The following is a 9,689-nucleotide window of genomic DNA, read 5'->3' as shown; positions in this document are numbered from 1 at the left end:
AAGTCTTCTGCTGATATTGGTTGGCTCTTTTCCCACCATACACCGGATATCTTACAAAAACTAGTTTCATACGATATTATCTGTGCATCTATGGCCACCTTTACTGCCCATGGGCAAATTTTGTGCCTTTTATTACATAACCCCTATACTATTTTAAACCCCCAGTGTGCAACTATAAAATGTACCTTATTGACTGCATCTGGCCAGCCTTGTTTTTTTTCAAGAAAAATGCTGAATGTTTTGGGTACACTGCAGCGGACTTGCCCTTGACAGATCCATCCAGGAAATTTGCTGTGTAGAACTGGACCCTGGGCTGAGTTGTGCTGACAGTCAGCACCCTGCCACTTAGCGGATGGCTGACTCTATTAACAGACGCTTTTATCACTTTGTATTATTATTATATCTATTACATTAATAGATAATGTTTATATAAAAACATCCATAGAAAAACACAAATACAGGTATCGGACCTGTTATCCAGAATGCTCTGGACCTGGGTTTTTCCAGATAAGTGGGTCTTTCTGTTATTTGGATCAACCATACCTTAGGTCTGCTAAAAATCATATAAACATTAAAAAGACCCAAAAGGATTGTTTGGCACCAATAAGAATTAATTATATTTTACATGGGCTCAAGTACAAGGTACTGTTTGTTATTTCATTTTAGATTATCTGGTTAAAATGAAGTCTGTGGGAGACTACTTTCCCCTAATTCGTAGCATTCTGGAGAATAATGCAATTCAGGTGTGGGATCCATAATGGGAAACAATTAATTATGTAAATGTTTTAAAGCTGCTCCAAAAAGGTTTTTCAGAAATGGAGGAAAGTATGCAAGAAATAGGGTTGAAACAGTGCAATTGCTTTGTGATGAGTGTATCCAGTAAGTTGGACAGAAATGAATAGTTCTTTTACCAATATCCATACTGGTTTGTGATGCATTTCTACATTCCTGCATTAGTATTAATTTCATTCATTTTTTTGAATTATCAAACATATGTAGCTCTCTAAAATATAAGCTAATTAAGTGTCTGCCAGTAGAAGCTATTAGGTATGGGTCCAATTTGGCCACCCACATGCTGGGCCAAATAAGCATTATACGGTGGAGCAGGAGCATCATGAAAGCATTGCATCAACGTGCCAATGTGGTTCTTGTCCATATGGAATTTTGTGCCCATATATCTGTCAGAGAGGGCCTATACACAGGCAGATAAGACGCCAACTCTGTCTGAATGGGCCAAATCAGCTTGTGTATGGGCAGCTTTACATTAAGCTGGATCAGGTCAACCACTTGGTTCCTCAGAAGAGTTGCGTGGGTAAGTGAAATGATTGTGAAGTAGAATACTGGTCTGAGGCTATTTTCCATTCCACGGGCTGGGGGCCCTGCCCTGGTTCACGTGAAAGCAAATATTTATGCCACAGAGTATACTTACTACTTTGTGTAAACACTTTGGGGAAGACCAAATATTGGTTCAGGATGATAATGTCTCTGTGTAAAAAATGCAAGCTCAATACAGAATGGGTTTTATGAGATTGGAAGAACATGACTTCCCTGCATAGAGCCCTTAATCCTTTGGGGTGAATTGGAACAGAACTGGAATGCCAACTGCAGGCCAGACCTGATTGCCCAACATCAGTACTTTACTAACATTACATCTCTGTCGAGGGTTGATAATTCAATTCAGTATCTGATATCAAATAGGCAGGTTTCCAGACTATAGAACTAAAAATAAAATTTCACAAGCTGCTTCCACAAAATCATGTGCATTTCATCAAATGCTTAGTGCACCTGATTCAGTGAAAGAAGTGATCATGTTAGGCAGATAATTATAACGTGAAAATATAATGCGAGAACTGAGATATCCAGAAAAAGAATTATATATAATTGGATGCCCAAGCAGAAATTCATGATAGCTGAACTGAAGGGATCACTATTAGAAGCTGAATGTAAAGAAATAAAGATTTATTATAAGGGTGCAGAATTAATGTGTTTTAGGTGTTGTCCCTTTTAAAGGTGTGATTGGTTTTCACACACTTACTGGGTGGGTGTGCTGAGCAATAAGTAAGGGTACCTACATAAACTATCATCATTACAGCAAAATTGTGTGAGCTGGGATTGATCTTACAAAGAGCCCATCTCATTTCCTATCAGCCACACACAGTCAGGCCCCAACGGGGAAAGAAAAGGAAGTGACACATTACCCTGTGCATTGCTTCCTGTGTAACACCCAAGCAAAAATTATAAATTACTATAAATAAAAAGATTTTATATGACTGTCAAGCTCTACTGGTTTCCTTAAATCAAAACAAGTTCCCAGATCTGGTGCCACCTCCCCTGTAACAGAAATCAAACCATGGAAATTAAACACCAAAGACAGATCCCCCAAAAATAATGTACAGGTATGGGACCTGTTATCCAGAATACTTGGGACCTGGTGTTTTCCCGAATAATGGATGTTTCCGTGATTTGGATCTTCATCAGATAGATATTATTGGGCCCCACAGCAAATTATTTTTTAGGCCCCCAAAATGTCGTGTTTTACCAACAGGGTCTGCCTCCTCCACAATGAAGTGTTAAAAAAAGGTTTTAGGTTTTTAACGAAAACCTTTTTTTATGCAATCTTTTTGTTCAACCCACTGAATTAAAGCTGAAAGTCTGCAGTTCAACTGCATCTGAGTTGTTTCATTTAAAATTCATTGTGGTAATGTACAGAACCAAAATTAGAAAAAAAAAGTTGTCTCTGTCCGAAGATTTTTGGACCTAACTGTATATAGCTACAGCATTTGCTCCTTGAATACATCATTTTACACTACTGTGAAAGAAGTGGCAGAGAGTACAATCTTAGTCCAATCTTTCCACTGGAGCTGCAAACAAGTCTGCTGAAACAGCTTTACTTTATAAAGTGACTAACTTTCAGCCAAAAGATCCTGACTGTTTCTGCAGGGTCAGGTTGTGTACAATAACTTCCATAGTTTCATTCTACCATTGGTTGAAATAGTCTACAACACAACATAATATTGTGTGATATGCTAAAGTAGAATGAAACCTTTATTTCTGGTTATGGCTTCCTGTGCAGAACAGGATAAGGCTGCTGGTGCTGCTGCATAATTATAGCAAATGTAACACTTTAGCATAAAGTAAGTTAGGTTGAAAAAAGATACGTCAAGTTCAAACTTTTAAGTCTATATATAACCTGCCTAACTGCCAGTTGTTCCAGAGGAATGCAAAAAAAAACCATCTGACGCTTTTCCAATTTGCTTCAGAGGGGGAAACAATTCTTTCCTGACAACAGTGGCGTAAATAGTTGTTACTGGGCCCCATAGCAAATTCAATTTAGGGCCCCAAAATATTTATAAGTTGGCCTATTTTACCAAGATATATTAAAATTGCTAATTAATTAGGGTCTCACTGGGCCCCCTACACTCCTGGGCCCCCCTGCAACCGCAGGGTCTGCTTCCTCTATAGTTATGCCCCTGCCTGACTCCAAGATGGTAATCGGATCAGTCCCTGGATCAACTTGTACTATGAGCTATCTTCCATAACCCTGTATTCCCTCACTTGCTAAAAAGCCATCCAACCCCTTCTTAAAGCTATCTAATGTATCAGCCTATACCACTGATTCAGGGAGAGAATACTCATCTTCACAGCTCTCACTGTAAAAAAACCCTTCTGAATATTTAGCCGGAACTTCCTTTCTTCGAATCGGAATGGGTGACCTCTTGTCAGCTGGAAAGACCTACTGGTAAATAAAGCATTAGAGAGATTATTATATGACCCCCTTATAAAAAAAGTTGTGTTTTTTCCTGACAAATTCTGAATTTGATAAATAAACAAGTACAATGTATGCTGAGACTGCTTGCTGAATAAGGACTGTGCTGGCCAATTGCTAATATATTTGTACTCTACCCTTTGTGCAAAAGATCATAACCTTGTTTTTTTCCTTAGTGTGCACCCACTGACAAGTTGATAACTAGAACAAGCTTGCTTACCTTTAAAGAAAAGAAAAAAGAAAAAACAGCTCAACCTGTCCTGCCAAATTGAAGTAGGAATGGTTTGTCAGATTTATAGGAGTAGTCTTATTACTTTGGCCTTTGTAGTCAAAGTTCTGCCAAAAAGAGTGTATGTCACCCAAACATTTAATTCACCCGGGTACCCTTCCTAGCCTTCTGTAATCTATAGAAGAACTGGACAATATTTTCTATCATCTTAGGGGGCCCATAGCACCCGCAATAGAAGGAGGGTTATTGATTATGTATGCATATATAGTCACAGGACTAATAACAGTCATACACACACACACATACCTTCACTATAACGGTTGTAATGAATTCAATATCACCTCCAGAGCGACCCATTTTAAGTGCCAAGGGTTGCTTATTACAACCTCTTTATACAGCCACTGATACACTGGTACTTAAAGAAAGGTAAGGGCAGTGTTTGCTTTGACAAGGGCTGGGGACCCATCTGAAATATTAGATTGTCAATGGACATTTGCTTCACCATTTATAAGAACCATATGGGCATAACCTAAACTATAATGATTCCTACTACTGTGCTGGCTGCCCCCAGGATTCTGAACTGAATGGTACGTGGGTGTCTGCATCTTCTTGTTTGTCAGACAAATCTGGATTTTAATTACCATAAAATATGTATTCCCCAGGCTTGGCAGCAGGCCAAAGAGCATCTTGACAGATCTGGAATTGCTATTCCCAGGCTTATACTCTTCTAAATCTCTATGAACTCTTTTTACAGTTAACTGAGTATTTGGGTCAGTCACATTCATAATAATTCTGTCACGTTCGGTACCCTATATCCAGAACCCAAGCTAAACTCCCTGGTCTCGGCTCTCACTTCTGCCTCTATTCGCCACCTTTCACCTCGGGAGGAGCCCTTGGCTAATTGGATGCTGCCAGGTCTTAACTGAGAGAGGAGCAAAGCAAACCGTTCTGGACGAGCAAAGGGGCATGATCGTCTCACCAGGATACTGGAAGGAAGAACATCACCAGGAACAGGCAGGCCGGGCCAGCACAAGCAGAGAATCGTCAGACAGGCCGGAATCAGGATTGGAGCAGGCCCGGACTGGCAAACTGTGGGTTCTGGCAAATGCCAGAGGAGCTGCTATAAGGTGCCATAGAAAGTCAGTATTTAGTGGGCTGGTGGGGCCTGTTTGGGCCTCTGTGTGGGCTGAGTGGGCCTCTGTGTACCTGAAATGCCAGGGCCTATTTTAATTCTCAGTCCAGACCTGGATTGGAGAGCGTAGAATAGTCAGTGGACAGGCAAAGGTCAGGATTGTAGAGGATCAGAATAGTCTCAGGCAGGCTATCTCAGGTTTGGAGATATCAGAGTAGTCAGGCAAAGAAAGGGTCAATACACAGAGGATCATATAGAATACACTAAGTCAAGGCACCTAGGAACTTTACAAAATAGAACCTAACAACGGACAATGTGTAATTGCTTAAGCCAATTTAAATACTTTTTGAATCTCGTGTCATTGCGCATGACATCATCACACTGGCACATAACCCAGGAAAAGCGCCAGAGCGTGCGCCATAGAGGGACTGTACACAGAAGAGGAAGGAGCAGCGGGCGTCCATGCCAAAGGAGCGGCGATGGACCCTGCTGCCCACTAGACCACCAGGGTCTCTTACAAATTTGCGTCGTATTAGTCCCCTCTTTGGTGTTTGGTGCTCCTGTATCAGAGTGCTGGTCCCAATAAAGTTGCATAGATCAAAAAAAGAAGCACTTCCATTACAAACGTATTCTTTATTGTTTGACTATTGGAAAAGTTACACAAGAACATTAGATCACATCACTGCCTGATGTCACAGACAGAAAAAACTGCAGAAGGATTTGTCTGATCCCCTACATCATTTTCAATTTGTTGCCAGCAACGTGTTTCTAAAAAGTTGGGACAGGGGCATTAAAAGACTGGAAAAGCTGTGTAATGCTAAAAAGAATGGTTCCCAGAGAAGCTTGTCTCAGAAGAAAGATGGGGAGGGATACAAGCACTGCACTGGCAAATATTGCAGCAATTTAAAAATAATGTTGCTTGATGTAAAACTGCAAAGAATTGCAGGATTTTATCAACTACAATACATGATACTTGTTCAAAGAAATTTCTATACACAAAGGACAAGGCTGAAAACCAATATTGGATGGCTGTGTTTTCAAGCAACACAGCATTAAAAAACAAGATTCTGTAGTGAAAATCACTGAATAGGCTCAGGGATAATTCCGAAAACCATTGTCTGGGAACATAGTTCATTACTGCCCCCACAAAGGCAAGTTAAACTCTACCATGCAAAGAAGAAGCCATATATAAGCATGATCCACTTCTTCTCCGAGCCCAAATTCATTTAAGATGGATTGAGTTAAAGTGGCCTGTGGTCTGACAAATCAAGTTTTTTAATTCTTTCTTAAAATTGTTAGTGCCAGTTCCACCAGGCTAAGACAAGAATGACCCTCTGGCATGTTATTAAAGGAACAGTAACATCAAAAAATTAAAGTGTTTTAAAGTAATGACTAAATAATGTTGTATTGCCAAGCACTGGTAAAATGGATGTGTTTGCTTTAGAAAGGCTATTATTATAGTTTATATAAACAAGCTGCTGTGCAGCCATTCAAGCACAAGACAAAAAGTGGATAACAGATAAGCTATGTAGAATCTGTTATCAGCTGTTATCAACTGTGTGTCCTGTGCCTTTTCTTCTTTTTTAAGCTTTGAATGGCTGCCCCCAAGGAGACAAAAGTCTGGAGGACCCTCCCCTGTAGGGCTTACAGTCTAAATGGGAGGGTAACATATAGACACAATTCGGAGGGGTATTAAAGTGCTGCAGGTTACAGTTTGTTACACTGTCAAATAAGTGCCAGTTCCCAGTTCAGGTGTTATCCAGGTGCTCCCAGATGGAGTCTTTGAGTTTCGTTTTAAAAACGAGGATTTTCTCCGGAGAGTTTCAGGAATGACATTCCAAATATAAGGAGCAGCAAGAGAGAAGGGCTTGATACGGGAAACAGCAGTAGTAGTGGGGGTACAACCAAGCAGTTGCTCTGAGAGGAGCGGAGGTTTCAGCCAGGAACATATAGAGAAACAAGAGATGAGATGTAATTAGGTGCAGAGGAATGAAGGACTTTGAAGGTTATGAGGAGGAGTATATAAGTTATTCTTTGTTTTAAAGGAAGCCATGAGAAGGACTTCAGCAGGGGAGGGGCTTGTACCCTTTTGGATGAGAGGAGGATAATTCTGGCAGCAGTGTTTAATACAGACTATAGAGGGGAGAGATGGGAGTTAGGTAGGCCAGTTAGTAGAAGGTTACAGTAATCTAGTCTGGATAGGATGAGAGCATGCATGAGTGTCTTGGATGTATCAGGTGAAAGGAAGGGATGGATTTGGCAATGTTGCACAAGAAAAAGTGACAGGTTTTGACAGTGGTGTTAATATGATCAGAGAAGGAGAGAGAGGAGTCAAAGATTACCCCCAGACAGCGAGCTGAGTTGACAGGGTTAATGAGGTCTAGTTCACTTTACTTTTTTATACTTCTCCTACATTGACCACAAATAATTCTGTTTTATACTACAACCTTAATAAGAAGAAGAATCCCCCATTATTCATTATTAAGTGCCAATAGTTTAAATATATTAGTATATATATATTAATAACCTGCTCCCAAGGGAATGTTTTGCCACCAATATGGATTTGTGTAGCATAGTGACCATCAAGTACAAGGTACTGTTTTATTCAGGGATGCACAAACTCTAGGAATCCAAATCCTAAATCTTTCATGATGGTTTTGGCCAAATTCGAACCCTACTATGCACTTGCATGTGCATATTAGGGCAAGGAATGGTTAAAAAGAACTGCACGTGCAGTACATGGAAAATAAGATGCAAATTACTGGTTCATTTGACAAAAAGTCACATAATTTTAAGAATTTGGACTCAGTTCAGACAGGCACTTATATTCAGCCGAATCCAAGTCCTACTGAAAAAATCCTGGATTCAGTTTTATTACATATAAAAAGGAAATACTTTTTTAAAAATTACAATTATTTTCTTAAAATGGGAGATGGCCTTCCCGTAATTTGTAACTATCTGGATAAAGGGTTTCCAGATAAAGGATCACATACCTGTGTATATGTTAATCTGTATTTTTTCCATTCTTATGCTATATGCAGTGTAATACACTACCGGCACTATAGCAAAGCATTGGCAAAATGGCATACAATTGAATTTTGCTTAATTCTTTTCAAACTCTGCCCCCATATGCAACTGATGTATATGTTCAAATTGGAGCATGTTTTTTATTTTGGGATGGAAAAAAATGAACTCCACAACAGTGTTTCACAGTTTACTAATTTTGGAATTATTCTTATACGGTCTCCAGATTGGTTTCATTTCTGATGCTTTTAGCTAATCCAATAAAAAAAAAGCTTCGTTGCAGTTTTGTGGGTTTTGCACATTTTGCAACTGTGAGCTCACAACAACTCCAGCTCCACCGTTTTTTATTGGTCTCATTTCTCACTCGAATGTCAAAAAAAAAATCACAATGAGCAACTGTTGTTCACCTGATGCACGGCTGCACTATCTGGGTTTAAGTAAGTGGCACGTATTTCCTTAGTGATTGATTTTATCTCTTAGGGTGAAGATCAAAAACAAGTGTCATTGTGCTTTGCAGATTCAGTAACTGCATCACAAGGATGATTTACAGCAGAGGGGTATTTGCTCAGGACTCCAAATCATAAACAAGACATTGAAAAGTCCTTGAAACTTCCCGAATTGAAATCCATTAATCTTGTAGGCAATAATGAATTATATATGGTGCTGGCTTTGGGCTAAAAATTAATATTATCTTTAAAAATTACCCCTTTATTGGGGCTCCCTATAGACCTGCTATTGACCCTGTCAGTGGTTTAATGAGTGGTTGGTATGTCCTGACTATCCCTGCCAGAAGCACAGTAGATGGGGGAAAGCCAATCACAGCCCTGCAGTCACACAGGCAAAGACAGGCTTCAGTTCTATATCAGGTCCGTCTAGTTGCTGATTGGTTAATGTCCTACAGTACTGAGTGCTACCATCTCTCCTTTACATCCTGGGAAAGGAGGCAGCAGGAAATGGAACAATTGGGTGGATCTAATAGGGTTTTTCACAATAAATCAACCCAAAACACTACTTTTTTTTTAAAGCATTTCCCTATTATATTTAAAGAGCATAATTCACACAATATGTCTCATTTAACAAGGCTTACTTGAAAAGATAACATCCTGGTAAATGTACAAATAACTGTGCATATTAATACAGTTTAAATGAAATACATACACTAAATGCCAAATCTGTTCTATAGTTTGAACAAATGTATTTCCTTCAGATGAGGACCCAACAGTCCTGTATTTCCAGCCCCCCCACCACCACCACCACCAACACTCTACATTCAGTGACAAGCAACTAAATGCAGCATTCATATCTGAAAGGCACTCCAGCAGGCAGCCTAAAGCCCACATTAAATCCTTTCAGGGACCCTTGTGGCTGTTAGCTAAATTGTCTCATTTGCCATATTTGCTCTTCCCAGCTGTTCTGTTTTTCTTTCACTGAACAGACACTCTACTGTGTACTTTTATTTTATTTTTTTTCAGCATTTAAAAAATATAGCAGTTTTATGCTGCTAAATGGTGACATGCAGGTGGACCTGCCCTGAAATA

Source organism: Xenopus laevis, chromosome 5S (assembly GCF_017654675.1).
Source record: "Xenopus laevis strain J_2021 chromosome 5S, Xenopus_laevis_v10.1, whole genome shotgun sequence".
NCBI classification, from domain to species: Eukaryota; Metazoa; Chordata; class Amphibia; order Anura; family Pipidae; genus Xenopus; species Xenopus laevis.
The sequence above is the reverse complement of the archived record's forward strand: the minus strand, read 5'-3'. Positions refer to the sequence as shown.